The sequence below is a fragment of the Poecilia reticulata genome, linkage group LG4, assembly GCF_000633615.1.
Source record: "Poecilia reticulata strain Guanapo linkage group LG4, Guppy_female_1.0+MT, whole genome shotgun sequence".
Taxonomy (NCBI): Eukaryota; Metazoa; Chordata; class Actinopteri; order Cyprinodontiformes; family Poeciliidae; genus Poecilia; species Poecilia reticulata.
In genome coordinates this window covers 17,057,809-17,074,103 of record NC_024334.1, presented here as the reverse complement: position 1 = coordinate 17,074,103, position 16,295 = coordinate 17,057,809, and the positions used below count along the sequence as shown (strand labels likewise).

Sequence of the window (16,295 nt, the reverse complement as noted above, 5' to 3'; positions counted from 1 at the left end):
CTGGCTCGAAATCTAAACTCTAATCTGTTACTCATCACCAAAAAGTGTTTGGTTTTTTTACCCAATTCATCTTTTGGCAAAAAAAGGGTGTTTATTTTGGTAAGTTGACGTTATATTTCAGTCCTCTATCATCAGTGGAAAAACTTCTGCTGAAAATCCAAATTTGGCTCCAAAGTGATTTGAGCTAACGTCAGTCCAAAAGCATCAAATGCAGACATGATATTCTGCAATCTGACTCACTCTATGTGTAGAACATGAATAATAGAATACAGAGGTATTCCAGTTCACAGATTAGGCCATCTATCTGTACTTTATATCCAGGGGGAGTGAGAAACGTTGAGCTCTGCTTAATGCCCACCATGGATCTGGGAGTGTAAACTTTATGACGCATGACTGCTGCTTGGCCCGGCTCAGGATGCGGCCCCGCTGATAAAGGAAGCTCAGACAGTAGGCCTCATTAGCTGTGAGGGATCAACATGTCGAACGAAGGAGCGTGTCTGCCCTGCAGAAGCACTTTGTTTCTAGAAAGCAGCTGGGCCGGGATTCCTTGGCACCCCGTGCCCCGCTCAGCCGTTATTAGCCCGGATCGCATGATGGGAGGATTAGTGGGAGATGAAAGGGGAGCTCTCCTCAGTGCTCCAGTATTTCTTTGTTGTCACCTTTAAATGCTGCGGCTTTTCTTGGAAACTGCGCACTGACCAAAAGGTGCCACGCGCCAGAAATAGACACAACCACAAGCCGCACAAAGGAGAAACGCGGTAAATCTCTTTTAGAGTTCCCTTCGCCTCGCAGAAGGTCTGCGGCTGTCAACCCGTGCTGTTAATTTAAGACAGTCAAGTAGACAGTTGAACACGGTTAATCTTCGCTCCACATCAAAAGCGGGTTGGAGAGCGAACGAAATGCACCCATTACCAGAAACAGACTCTTGACTTTAAGCTTCATTTATATCTTATCCGGCTCTCCGCCGCCCCGCAGCAACGCTCTGCCAGAGAGTTTAAAGCACCTTGTTAGGGAGTCTTTTGTGACAGCATGGAATAATTTTTCACTTGAATAAGAGAAAGAAATTGCTTCCCTGCGTGCTTTATGATTGCTTCGCGGCTCCTGTTCGGCTTTTCAGAGACAACAATGGGAGCTGTAAAGCAGCTGTGCGTGCGGCGGGCGCGAGTTTTTTTCTAGTTATATCTGGCTCGGTTCGGTAAATTGTTTTGCCTGCGCCCTCAGGACACTCGGGCCCCGGTTTCATTGAAGTTGGGGCTTAAATTTAGCGGTGACTGGGTTAACAGCTGCACCTGTTGTCTTCTCTTATGTACAACAAGTTTGAAAAGGCAGAAGGGAGGCAGAAGGGGTTCAGGTCATCCGCTGTCTGCTTTCTTTCATCAGCAGTGATCCTCCTTGAAAGACATCCTGACGGGCCGCCGATCGCCCTCATTCGGACCGAGGCTTCAGAGGCTTGTAAATGCCAGAGCACTTGTAATCAAAAACACAACAAAAAGAAGTGAAAGAGATGCGTAACAACGGACTATGGGAGCTGGTCGCTGCCCGGCTGCAGAGTCTATGAATAAAGCCGTGAGGAGCGCTCAATGTGGAATTGGCATTGTGTCAGGAGTGATTAAGTGAGTGGTGGAGTGGAAGCGGGTGGGAAGAAAGCTGGAGGGAGAGGGGTGGCGGAGGGAGGGTTTTGCTCGTGAGATGTTCTCACCTGATGCCCTGAATGTCCTGCCAGGATCCAAACCTCAGGCATCTGTTTTCCCACCAAAGTGACAGCGACAACTGCTCACAGAGCATCGGAGGTGCAACGGAGGAGGGCAACGCAACGAGAAGCTGACCCTGTTTTACATCTCACTGCCCCTCCGCCCCAATGGTGCAGATTGAGAGGGACGTGAAGATCTGGACTGTCACCACAACGCAACTCACGGGTTGCTCTCCGCTCCGCTTCAACCCAAAGGAAGTGGAGCTGAAGACAGGAGGAGATCGGTCGAGAACAGAAGTTACTGCTGTAGAAAGATTCGGCCTGTAGCATTTGGAGTTCACGTCTAAAAGTGTTACGTAATCAGTAGCCTGAATTACTGCACCAACAATTTGGTAGTGCAATACGCTGCAGGTTTGGCAGCGTATTGCCAAACCTGCAATAAATCAAGATGACGACTCAGGAAGGGCTAACATCATGTAAAAGTGACTTTTTTTTAGCTTTACATCATGTTATAATTTTGTTCCCTAACCTAAAAGTGTTGCTTTGATTCTTTCAAGCGTGTTTGAGAAATCCTTTCATCTCCCTTTTCAACCATTCAGCTGTGCAAAACGACTGGGTGAACCCAGCATCTCAACCTTGGAGCTGCAGTTTCCAAGCTTCCAAACGTCCGCCTCGCAGAGCAGGAGTCACCCAAGACTCCCACACTCGGCTCCTGCAGACTAGCCACCAGCAGTTAGCAAATATCTGGTGGAACTGTGCATCTGTAGAGCTCATTATTCAGCTACTTCTCAGTGCAACGCTGGTAAAAACAATAAAGGATTAATAGTTAATGTTGTGATAACTTCCTGAAGGCGTAGTGTCAGAAAGAACAGGAGCTTCTTAAAGAGACAGAAGCCCAATTTCAAGTTGTTAAATTACAAAGTCAAAATTATTTTAAGTCATATTTGATTCAACTGAAGGTAGCATTGTTACTTCATTGTGCTATAAATTGATTGTATGTGGTAGGAAAACACACAATATTGCTCCTTTAAGATCTTGTTCTATGTGTCCCTTTTAACTCTGAGCACCTGCCCCTCCAAATGTCTCTGCATGGCTCTGCCTACTTAGTTTCTGTATTTGATGATGATTCAGAACTTCTCTGAAACACACCCAGAACTAAACTTGCTGCCCGTCTCCCATTAAAACACCGGCTGTGATGGGAGACTGAGATAATAGTTATAACTTGTCAAGATGTAACATGGGCCAATAAAGACAAAAGGAACTTTGATAGATCCCGACTATGATTCCTCTTCTACCTTTAGTTGAAAACAGCACTCTGTGTCTACAGCAATATCCTTTGTTTGGAGTTTTGATCCTGGATTTTCTGACTCAACCTTGCTGCAATCCCCCTGCCCCCCAAAGCGTCTCTTTTTAGGCTACAATGAAAGAGAATTGGTAGTTTAAGAGAAAAAAAAGACAATTTTATCTTTTCACACACGACAGTTTTCTTTGTAAAAACTGCCGTTCATTTAAAAGGAAGGTTTCTTTATGTGAAGTCATCACTTTGGGAAGTAGTAGGTCTGAGCAAGAGGTTTGGGCCACTAACATCAACACTTGTATGCAGGGGGTCAGAGCAGGCAGACATGGGGACATTCTGCCATGTGCAAGGTGACTGGAGTATGACTCAGTTGTACATAATAAACTGTAGGTCTGGACAGTCCGGACAAGTGTTTTAGTAAGTGATGACTCACTATGTAATCATGAGAAAAACATAATGTCTCAAGGAAGTCAATGGGATAACCAGCAGCTATTAATTTTCTTCAATCAAGGTCAGCAACGTCCAGACCCTGAACAGAACATTTGTATTGTGCAATAGCACAATGTGTGCTCCTGTGAGGTGAGCAGATGACAGGAACACGTTGGACAGTATGACATAAGCAGTCATCTTGACTTTTGCAGTCATTAGAAGCAATAAAGCCGTCCATGTTCAGTTCACTGGGAGTCTGTAAATAACATAAAGGCATAAATTCTTAATTCTCACAAATATATTTAAATGATCACAATCATGACTGTTACTAACTTATTTGGGACCTTTAAATGTGGATATTCTCCTTTTTTACATGGCAAACATGAACAAAACTATTTTGGAGTCAATAAAAGTTTTTTTTTTTAGAAATTAAAAAAGATACTGACTTTTTGGGCAAGCTTGAACAGTATTACCATGAAAGGTGAAAACATGGTGACTGCTGTGTGTGTGTGCGTGTGCGTGTGCGTGTGTGTGTGCGTGCGCGTGCGTGTGGTTCACTGTGAGGTTGTTATACAAACAGGTCATCTTTATGGGGATGTGACATCAAAACATCTCTTCCTTTGCTTTAAACTTTAAGCTATAACTTTGTGTTTTGTTTGAAGTTGACAGTGTAAAGTGAATGTTCATTTCCTAAGCAACAACTAAAATTGTTTTATTTTGACATTCTTTTCAACTGCTCTGCAATAAATGACATGCAAGATTTTGACTAAACAACAGTCTCATTTGATCAGAAAATTAATAATTGTGGGGTCTCAGATGTTTTACTGAATAAAGTTTTCTAAATGTTTTATATTTTATTGGTCAGGAAATGTTTTTTTTTTTTTTTTACTTTATTCCCAGCAACGACGACAAGAACTTTGTTTGAAAACGCGTGCCGTCTTTCAACAAATGTATGTGCTTAAGTCTGATTTTAAGTTTAAAAAAACATGGCTTACAAAAGAAATATATACTTTTTGTGTTGTACCGAACCTTTTCTGAATAAGAAAATTGAAGATAAATGACTCAGTGAAAATCAGCAGCATGCGGCTGCACCAGCTCCATCTGCTGGAGGGCCAAATTTCTACCGTTCTTGGACTGCAGTTGGGGGGCCACACAGGGCCTCTGCCTGGGCTGCCCTCTGCGCAACCCTGAGCAAAACTAAGATTCTTGTTTTTTGGGGGATTTTATACCATATTCACTCTGCAATCCTTTATTACCCCTTACTTATTACCGCATAGTGGGTAAAGGTCTACAGCTGCTTCCTGATGTGGACCACGGGTCGAACATTGGTGGGTTAAATTCAGATCCCCTTATGTGTTGAGACCTTTCAACTCACCGTGAGGAACAAATGTTCTTGGAGGACATGGGTTAGGTCAATTGGTCTCCCTAAATTGACCTTCAGAGTAACTATGGACATGCATGGTTGGTTGTCATGTGTTTGTGTGTTGGTCTGCAGCGGCTGGACCGCAATGGGAGGTACAGTAACATGGGGAGTTGATATTAACTTGTGCCTCTTGGACCTTGTCCAAAAGAAATCATAATTATTCCAAATGTACCAAGGTGTAATTTTTTAAATACATCATATTTTCACAGAAATGCCATGAACTACACAAAACAACCCAAAACAAAATGGTAGGTCTGTGTGTGGAACTGTAGAGCCGCTAAAGAAATACACACAAAAAAAACAAAGACGACAAAGAGCATGAATGTTTGGATTATGGATGGAAACGATGTTGTATGTATTTAGGTTAAGAGGTGGGTTATATGTCATCATGTGAAGAAATGACCCTACATGAGAATTGTTTTGGACACCACATATTAAAAAGTATCGTCTCCAGGCATCAAAGTTTTTGCATCTGGACGCAAGAATTAAACATTTTAGAGTCTTGCCACAAACAAATAACATTTAAAAAAACAGTGGTAGTAAACACTTTTTAAAAGAAATGTCAATAATCTATTGTCTCATTTTGATTGAAAAAGGTCTAAAACAACCTTTGCTACTTGTTGACTTGATTTTCTTGGCCGTCTAAAAATGGAAGACGCAAAACAGTTTGCTCAGGTTTATTGACTGATGAAGGCCTACGTTGTGACGGACAATAACATTTTGATGACTTAAAAGTTGTACCCTGCTAATTAGGTCAATCTTTTTTCTTCTTTTGCTTTGTCCAGATACAACAATGAGATCAAGCAGCTGAATAAACAACACTACCAACAAGAAAAAACCCCACTAAGCTGAATGTGACAGCAATAAGAGAGGAAGCAGAGCCCCAATGAACAACAGCTAAACCCTAATCTGTGTCTGTATACCTGCAGACATCAATCAGCCTTATAGAGCCTCTGTTCTGCTCACCAAAGCCAAACTGCACTTCAAACCTCAACCAGCCGCCTTACCTTTAATAACAGCTCAACATTCCCGTGCACCATCAGCACAAACTGAGGGAGACATAATCACTCGCAGCCATATTTATCCACAGATTAAATGATGATGGACTTCACAATGGAAAATGCTCTTTACTGTCAATGGAGCTGCAGCTTTAAGTCAGGCTTCAGTCGGCTCAATCTGACATGCCGCTTCCTTTTGTCTCCCCAAATCACAATGGAATTATCTGAAATGGACAGAGAGCCCCGAAAAAGCAAATAAGGCCTATTAAGGGGTAATAATAAAACCCAGCAACAAGCAAATGGACCCCTGCATTAGTGAGGGTTCATGAGGGGATTGGACCTTTATTATTGGATTGAAAACGTCTAAAAATACGCATTTGTTGCCGCAACACTAAACGAGTGATTACAGCAGCTTAGGCGACTCCGTTTTACCACAACAATGAAAGGATTGTTGGATCGGGCCCACTCTCCGTTCCGGGGAGTTTCTACACGCTTCCTGCACGTCTCTGTGTGCGTCTACAACCGAACGGCCGAGTCGTGTTTAATTTGAGCCTTTCATTAGGACGAAAACACCAATCATCTGGTCCTTCCTCGGGGTAAACTGGAACTTGGATGAGCAATACAAAACCACTCATTATGTCAAGTTAAAGAAAGAACAGCACTTCAGGACATTTGTGCTGATTGCTGGAGATTTTGAGCACACCGCTTTCTAAGTCCAGCATTCCAGCAATATTATTCCTCTGAGGACCTTGTAGAACAGCGCTGAAGAGGTATTCTGTACAGTGAAATTGCACAAGCCCTATGGTGCGGCATCGGTGCCTAAATTAAGGCTATTGTGCACCCAGCAGTGGCTACTTCCTTGTCGCATGAGGCTATATCCATTCCAAAGCCACCAACAGATCTGATTATTTATAGTCCGGCCCTGGCAACTGAGCAACCGCCATAGATGAGTGGCTGGCGTTGGCAAATGAGAAAACTATTCACTTAACTTAGCATTAGAGAAGCTAGTGCCTACCATGCCTAGGCTGGTGACCCGCTTCATTCCCTACTTCCTCTGTTTGCCATTAGCATTGGATAGGTTGGCAACTAGCATGCCTGGGCTGGTCATCTGCGACTCGTACTTTCTTGCTGAAGGAAACTTTATCAAGAAACCTGGTTGGCAAACAACAAGGTTTGCCAACTGTCCCGTATTTGCCGGGATGTCCCGTAATTTTAGCCAAACTGAAGTTTGGCGGTACGCTCTAGCCCGTATTTTGAAAGCTGTCTGCATTTTTTTAACAAACACTAGATGGCACTCCTCTCCTTAAACAACATTACCTAGAATAAAACTTGGCAAAGTCGAAAGCACGGCACAGCTGAGTTTCGAATGAGTTTTTCAGTCAGAAGTCAACTACAGGTGCCGAGTTGGCAAGTCTACATACAACATCTGTAAGAACCACACTTTAGATTCAGTAGTACATGTTCTTTTGACAGTTTACTGCAATACAATGTGATGTTGTATAAGCATACAGAGCTGAAGTTAGCTTCCGATTTGATGACTTGTAGTATTCACAATTTCTGACATCACTGGTGGAATTTTATGTGTTTCTTCCTTTTAAAGATGTTTGTTGACATCAAACGTTGGACAATGACATTAAGGTCCAATCAGGTCGATTCTATTGTTTTTTAAATTAATTCTGTCATCATTGGTCCACTGATGCCATCATTACTGTGGTCTCAGCTTTAGCCATCACACCGTTCACTTCCTGTTTGACTGCAGAGGCCCACATGGTTGATTCTGCTAAGTGGCACAGCAAGCCCACATCATCACCCTTCCACCACCATGTTTTATTTAAAAAATTTACGCATTTAATTTGCAGTTTATTTATTCATGTCATAATGATTTGTTTTGTGACATTTTGTAAAGGTACTTTAAGTATTTCATGGACTTTTATTTTTTAGCTTTTTTCCCCAGGGAATTTTTATTTCATGTTCTCATATAATAATATATAATATAACATAAAACAGACAAAATAAACTCCTAATAAATAAATATATTTTTTATATTTTTGTTTTTTACTTCCTAGGGAAACTTTTTATTTTATGGAGTATAAATTATTTATCAATAACACTATTTATATATTTAGTTATGAATGAAATGTTTGTGAGAATTCTTGAAATCTGGCTGAATTTCAAGTATAAATAATTTGTAAAAAAAGTCAGACTTTTATGTTTTTTACTGGAAGGCATATGAATCTTACTTTGACACGACTACTCATTTATTTATGCTTTTCACTTCGACTTTCGGGGGTTACAAGGCTGAAATCCGGGCCCATAAATGTACAGAGAATGGCTTTACTTGAGCCAGTGCTGCAGTTTCACGGCCGTCCTTTTTTTTTTTCAAGTTTGCTTTTCGGTGACACAGCAGATCACTTTCACGGAAAAGTGGCGCAGTGACTCAGTCGGAAGCCTGACCAGGCACATTTTAGACGAACAGGGAACCCACTCGCCATTCTGATTGCAGGTGCTCCACTTAAGATGCAAAACAGTATAATTTTCCGAGCTAAAGCTGCCCCGTCACTTTTCCATCAGCCGCATTATCGATTCACTTCATGCAAATGCACACTAAAGGGGGTCTGAATATATTTGTGGCTTTATGTAATCCAGTTGATGAATTTGCTTGCCTGCAATGCTAAACAGGTTATGAGTAATCTGCGCTGCATTACACTTTGAGGAGAACCATTACAGCGCTGCAAAAATTAAGCTCAGGGCCACGTTCTGAGGAGGCGCAGATAAAGTATACATTCTCTCCAAACAAAATAGGTCATGCTGTTTCAGCTCCAATTAAATGCTGAAGAAAAAAATAAATAACAGTCAACCGTAGAGCAGCTGTGTACAGAGCAGATAATTAAAAATTAACCGATTCTATAACTGACGGGTTTTTATGTTTTTTCTTTTTTTTCCCCCACAGAAGCTCAAATCTTAACAGAATTCACATAGCATGATTGACCCGGGTGCGTTCGCGAGACACGGAACGTATGTACAAGGGTCTTTCTATGCGTGGAAGATGGTGCATGCATAAAAACTAGGTCATCTGTTTAGAACTGACACATCCCCCTGCAAACAGATATTTGAAAATCAGAGAGAGTTGAAGAGAGAGGGGTGCCACGAGCAATCTGGGGAGAAAAAAAAAACCTCAAGAAAAAACAACCACAACAACAAATGACTGCACAAATTGCCGGGACTGAGATAAAACTTATTTGGCACCTCTCGGTGTACCATTACAGTCCTGTGAACTGCTGCAAACGCCATATTAAAACAGGATGCAGGTTTTCCTGGTTTTGGGCGAGAAGAGCCGCGCCTCCGTCCGGCTCCGGCCTCATCTGGGAACCCAGGATCTATATTTAAGGCCCCGTGCGGCGGACATAATGACGGCCCGCACGGGTCAGTCTCCTCAAGTCCATGTCCTGGCAACGAGAGCTTCCCTTCTGCGATCCACGCCGCCGTCCACCTCCTGTGTAATTTCACCTTCTCGGCAAAATAAAACCATGATTTATCCGTGTCACTCCCCACCTCTAAACAACGACACGACTCATCTGGATGACAGTCTGACCCAACAGCCAACACCTCAGAGGGGGGAGAGTTGTGTATGTGTGTGTGGGGGGGGGGGGGGGTTGCTTCCTTGATTAGACGGAGATGTGGAAGAAAAAAAACAAAAAAAAAGAGAAGAAGTTTAGAAAGTGCACACGTTTCAGAGTCTCCAACCCGGGGGAGGAATAAAAGCCCCCCTATTTGTGGGCAGGAGGAGGATGTGAGGAGCTCAGGGAGGAAGAAAGTTTCTGCAACTCTCCGTAAACAACAGGGGAACTTGTTTGTGAGTTTTGCACTGATTGGGGTGGTGGGGTGTCGGGGTGGGGTGTATGCACATGAAGAGCCAACAGGGGACACTGTTCATACAGAGGAAGATGGGTTTGGTTGGGGCTTTACAAGTCTGAAATCTGCTTCTAATCATACGGAGTAGCTGATGTGTCTGGATGTGGATTATCGCCGTCAAATTCAGTTTTCACAAGATTCCTGTTTATTTTAAGCTACATCTAAAATGACACATTTTTCTAGATTTTGTCACATTTTTCTATAAAACGCAAATTTCCGTGTGTTTTAATGGGATCTAATATGGCAAGCAGGGAAAATGTGTGAAGCGCAACAAAGACGGGACACATTTTGTTTGTGCTCTGAGCTGTTTGAGTGGCGCAGCAGATTCATTTTCACAAGTGGAGCATTACAACTTTTGCCATGTTGCTCCACTTGATATATATTTATATATATATGAAACTTAAGTAGAAATTGTTTTGGATTTATTTTAGTTGCAACAGAGAGAGACGGTTTAAAGTGCAACAAAGAGATAAGAGAGGAAGATGAGAGAACAAGTCAACACTCTGCTTCTACACCTGCAGAAAAAAAAAACTAAACTAGACCAAGAGACCACAGCAAAAAACAATCACATAATAATTCACTAAAAAGTACACTGTAAAATGAACACAAGATGTTTTTAGTGGCAATTGCAGCCAAGTGTAGTGTTTCAATTATTTAAATGGGTGGCTTTCAATTTTGTGATTTAGGTCCCTTAATTTAATGTAAATCAGCTTTCCATAGGTTTCTCAACTTTTATTTTCATAATTTATTCTCACTTTGTTTCTCATCTAGTTTACTGTATTCAACATTTCTAAAAACAACAACACAAACGTTCATATGGAATTTAAAGAGATAAGTGACAATCCGTTCATTAAAAGAGTTTTGTTAAGATCAAAACCTTTGCAGCCCAATGAGACAAACGCCTGCATCTCTGCTCTGCAGACACAGGAGCAGAGCTGGTCAGCCAAGAACAAACTCAGCTGGGATATTTCAGATTGCTCCGGCTCACTGGGCTGCAATGACAGCTATCGATCCGGTGGATTATTTAGCAGCTGTGCTGTTTGTCTCACAGGGTCAGGAGGTGAACGGGACGGCAGGGAGGGTGTTATTTAAGAGCAGGTAGAGTGACAAACACCTAAAAAAAAACCAAAAAAAAAAACACTCCACGGTGGGGAGTGAAGCGGCCAATCAGCAGCTGAGTAATCCAAACGTGACATTAAGCTCAGAGTGAAATCAACAGGCTGATGTGGAAACCGGTGGGCAGCGTGTCACACAGCTGACTTCATCTGCTTTTACACTCCTACTGTCATCAGACTTTAAAGGATCCTTAGAAATTCTGACTTCAGCTCAACACACTGACTCCACAGGTCAGAGTTTTGTGTGTGTGTGTGTGTGTGTGTGTGTGTGTGTGTGCGTGTGCGCATGCGTGCGTGCGTGCGTGTGTGTGAGTGTATGTGAGTTGTGTCACTTTGCTCTTGGACTGCATCGGGGAAATCCAGATTCTTCATTTTCATAACATTTGTGCTGCAATACAAGTAAAAAGTGCAAAGTACACTGCAAAAACTGAGATCTGACTTTGACTAAATATCTCAGGTTAAAGGGAATCATGTTAGTTTTTTTTCTGTTGAGATACTTTTTTTCAATAAGGTTTTTCTGTTCAAAAATATCCTAACTTCCCATCATCAAAAGTCCTTTTCAGAATATTTCTAGAGCTATCTCAATAAGACATTAAAACTCAATATTAAGAATTTATTAGTATATGCTAGGAACTATAAAATCAATAGTCACAAGGCAACTTCACAACTACTTCACACATTCGTCCGTATATGTGCTATTGTTGCTTCTAACATTTATTTACTTTTAGATTTTTTTTCTTGAAAGGGAGGGTAAAGTTTAGTATCATGTTTCAAGTAGCCAACCAGCAGTGATCAACAGCAGGGGTCGATCTGTAATAGCTTCATAAACTTAAGAAAACTCAAATCCTTTTAAAACCTTTATCCAACCAATGTCTTCCATCAGAGACAGTAATTTACTCCATGTGTGTTAATTTCTGTTAAACAGGAAAAGGGTTGCAGCAATGCCACTTTAAAATCTTTGAGTAACACAACTCCACGTTGGCCCTCCTGGCTCTGATCTCTCTCGTTAATGACTCTATTGACGCCGGAGGTCCGTTGATGAGCAGTAAAACTGTTTTAAATGTGGAAGCGACCGTCGATGTGTTGCTACGAGAAAGGCGCCTATAAACAGACCCACATCCAGTTACAGACTTCAAGGATCGGGTCCAGCAGAGTGACCTTTTCTCTATAAAGGAGTCAGTAAACAGATCCACTGGGGACCACCACCATGAACTGTGTCATTTGACAACATGGTCGGTGGCACAGCAGTAATTTTAAACAGCAGCATGTACATGCCGAATGCCAGGAGAGCCTAACTGATCCCCCGTCGCAGAGCTCGACCTGCTTTGGAGCAGGAAAAACCTGTGATGATCCTACAGGAGAATGTGCGCTGCATCGTTACGAGGCGGTCAGTCAGTCAACTGATATCAGGCCACAGATTTAGTGTTCCTAACTAACATGAGCTTCAGGCTGAGAGGCTGGAACTGCCTTATGTGGTGCCCTTAATTGTGCATTACCAGAGCTCTGCTCACACTCTACTTATCACACAATTTCATGTCTGATTTTAGTGATTACCTTTTTTCACAGCCTTAATGTACAAGTAGAACTATTTAGAGGAATGATGAAAATGGATACAAATACTTAAATATGTTCAACCCAGCATAGTGATAGATCAACCAGTGTTGTCATCAGATTAGCAAACCTAAACTGAAATCTGTAGATACCATGTTTCAGAAAAAACTCTAATTTGTCTCATATAAATAGTAATATGTTATTTAAATAAAACACTACTCCTTTTCATTTGAGACTCCAAAAAACTGAGATTGTTACATCAGACACATCGTCATCAGACAGGCTGCCGTCTTTATTGTCTGAACTATTATGTTCAAAAAGTCAAATTCAAAAAGTGTCACCCTTAGAAGAGGGAAAAACTTCATGACACCAAAACCGCATATTTCTGAGAGATCTCAACTCTGACTCAAAGTAACATCAAGTTGCTGTGGGCAAATTAATTCGACTAGGAAACAAACTCTAAGCTACTAATGTGATGGTGAGCGCCTTCAGCTGCGTACTAAGGTTTACACTCTTACTTTGAAGTAAGAAAGGAAATAGTTCTCCAGCGTCCCCTGTGTGTTGAGCTAAAGGCGGCTCACAATATCTAGCACCGTTTCTGCTTTATCTGCATTGTAAGAAGACCACAATTAGCTAACTGTTAGCTGCTAATGATGCTAATGTTGACATTTGCACTTTTTTAATGTGCCTGGGCTTTATTGAAAACTATTGACTCAAAATCAAAACCACACACTCTACGTAAAAGGTTACCTGGCTCTTACTAAACTGAACAGTTTCTATGAAACAGTGTAAGATTTATTCAACTTTAATTCCACTTGTGAAGATGCAAAAGAGAGCATTTTCAGTCCATTCTGCAGTATAAACACCATCTTAAAATTGAACAAACATAAAATTCACAGTACTGGGTTATTGTACACTGACTACAGATTCCTTAAAACACAGTTTATCATTTTTGAAAACATAAAAAGGTTTTATGGAAAACCCAGTATTGTTTTCTCAATACTGGGTTTTCCTGTGGGTTGGCTGTATTGTTAGAAACAATACAGCCATCTATGTCAAAAATCTTTGACATAGATCTTGTCCAACTGAGCTGAAAACTCCACAAGATGTAAAAAAAATGTGACTTTTCTGCATATATTAAAATATTCTTGAAGTGTAGGAGGAGCACAGAAAAAAAAATTGAAAGACAGACAGCACTGAGGTATAATTGGAGTATTAATTGTCTAACATAAGCTGGTTTGCTTTAAAACAACAACACAAAAAAGAGATAAAAATCACGCTTATGTTTTTAATTGGGCTGTCAAGACAATATCCCTGAGAAACTGCCTGGAAAATGTTCTAATTATACTCTTAGGTTCATTACCTGAACACATCCAGCTACTCACCCACACACAAGCTTATTTTCTACAGGCATGATTTTTCAGAGAGCTACTGTATGTTACTATATAAAAGAAAGTGCCGGACAGAAATAGACGTGTCCTTTATGCGAAACAGCATTTGAACGACAAATGAATACATGTGTTTATGAAAGACGTTTGAATTTGAGGCAGCTTTTTTTAATCTCAACACTTTGTTGACGTGGTGAAAAATAGAGACCGGCTTTAACATTTTTCTCAGAAAGTATTTATTGGTTTTTAATGCTGTTGCCAGAGGGAAATGTCTGTCCAGAAGACTATAAAGAAAAGAAAGATTATATTTAGAGGAGCTCTCTCGATGATACCACTGAGAAGAAATTAAGCTAGACTGAAGGTTATTTACAGCAAAAAAAAAACAATCTGATGGGAATGTTTTTTTCTAAATAGAAAATCTCTAAATAATGGGAAAAAAATAAAGAGAGAGATGAGTTGATTTGTTTGAGTAAAACTGGCAAAGAACAAGTGCAATTTGTTTCAAGGTGTGTCTACACAGTAAAGATCACAGGCTTTCAGATAACATGCCTTGATCTTGTTGAAGCCTTGGGCTCCCGCTTTGTAGTTACACATTTTAACTCTGCGCCAGCCGCACAAGCCTCTCTCTGGTGATCTGGAGTGGAGCTGGTAACCCTCCACTCCGTCTGCCTGCATGTTTCTTTTCATTTTTTTTTTTTAAGGCCTCCCCATGCCATGCCTCTCATGTTTAGGGTAAGTGGGGTCGCCCAACTGAGGTGATGACATCACACGGGAAAAGGTTCACCCCCGATCAACTTACAAGTGCAAAAGGTTCAAGTTTAGCAAACAAAACAACCAGCCGTTTCTTGAAAACCATAAAGCTGAACTGCAATGATGGTCATTTTGACTTTAGAAAAAACACAAAGTTAAATCAACTAATGCCACAATTCAAAACATCAACCATGAAAAACATGACTGATGAGATGGGACTAAAGGTTTCTGGCATTAGGTTGCAGAAAATACGGTATTTTGCTTGATACATCAGTTTTGTTTCTCTACTTCATGAAAAATAGTGTAATGCTTTAAACAAAACTGTTTACCTACCAGTAATTTGGATTTTGTTGTGCTGTGACATATCCAGTTTCTTATGAACCATCACTAAAAACATTTGATAGGTTAATAACATAAAAAAGCTAAGGTATTGTCTTTATGATTGCAGTTAAAAGAAATTCTAGTAAATGTCAGCTACAGCTGGCAACGAGCGGCAAACTTTGTTTGTATTTAACATTCTATATTCTGACTGGTTTTCACAGAATGTAGAGATGACATTAAAGGTACAGTATGAATTTTTTTTTACATATTTGCTAAAACTATTACTATGCTATGGCAGAATAACATGACAAAATGAAACTCTCTGCCTTCTCCCAGTGCTATTTTTAGAAACACTAAGCTCTGTCAGAAACGACCAATCAGAGTCAGGAGGAGGGTCTTAGCGCTGCCAATCACTCTCATGTTCCCGCCGGTAACAGTTCTGGGTTTTCATTATAGTTTAGTTTTACTTCATTGTCACTTTTTGTACAATTCAGTTAGTTTTCAGAGTGTTTGCTAGTTTTTATTAGTTATTAGTTAAATGTTGCTTAGTTTCAGTTTAGTTTTTATTACTTATAGTAGTTTTAGCTTTTTCATACTTAGCTTAATTTTTAGGTGCAGAATTGAAAAAGGTCAAAATGTTGAGCTGTGATTATGTATACATCGATAAGGTAATGGATACTTAACAGAAATGTTTTCAATTGTTGTTGAAATAATTGAAAACTGACTCTGGTGTTTTATCCCAATTTCTGCTGTCGCCATTTTGCCGACCAGCATTAAGAGCTGTGATTTGCCAACAGCTGACATAAACTGCATGTGTGTGGGGGGGAGGGGGGGAAAGAAAATCTTATTTTATATTATTTTGAAAGGCAAATAAATGATCATAAACACAAAAACAAAGGATATTTTATCTCTAACTTGTATGCTTTAGTTTTATAAAAGCACAATATAATTCCAGTTAGTTTCCCCCATTAATTACTGTTTTTATTTATTTCAATTGACAAAAATGGTCTTTCAGTTTCAGTTGTGGTTTATGCCGCTGGTTTCAGTCACCCACGATAACCTTGGAGGCCACAACCGGAGGGCAGAGAAAATGTGAAGCGCATTTGAAAGCTGAAGCCGAGGTTGACCTTCCAGAGGGGTTTTCACTGTCTGCGGATCCAAAATAATCCTCGTCTTGTCAAACATCACTCAAGCTCAAGCTGTTACACAAAGTTACCATCCAGCTTAGCTTTCCTCTAATTTCACAAAACAAACAAACAAAAAGAGACGGAGAGACTCGTAGAAATTGGTATGTTAGCTGGCAAATCAGTAAAAACTACACTGGAGATCAAGCAGTGGTGAAAGTAAGCATCCTTCATAGAGTGTTGGGATAAGAAGCCATCACACACGCACACACACACACACACGCACGCACGCACGCA

General features: G+C 40.7%; 1 protein-coding gene and 1 long non-coding RNA gene across 8 annotated transcripts in view; one reads left to right on the top strand and one right to left on the bottom strand.

The window, feature by feature from the left end:
* lpp (LIM domain containing preferred translocation partner in lipoma) overlaps positions 1-16,295 on the bottom strand; it is a 187,048-nt gene that overhangs the window by 53,941 nt on the left and 116,812 nt on the right. The gene's annotated exons all lie outside the window — the stretch shown is intronic.
* Positions 10,986-16,295, top strand: part of LOC103463936 (uncharacterized) — a 23,182-nt gene continuing 17,872 nt past the window's right edge. Inside the window, exon 1 of the long non-coding RNA XR_533558.1 lies at positions 10,986-11,095. This is a non-coding gene — a long non-coding RNA (uncharacterized LOC103463936). The remainder of the gene's footprint in view (positions 11,096-16,295) is intronic.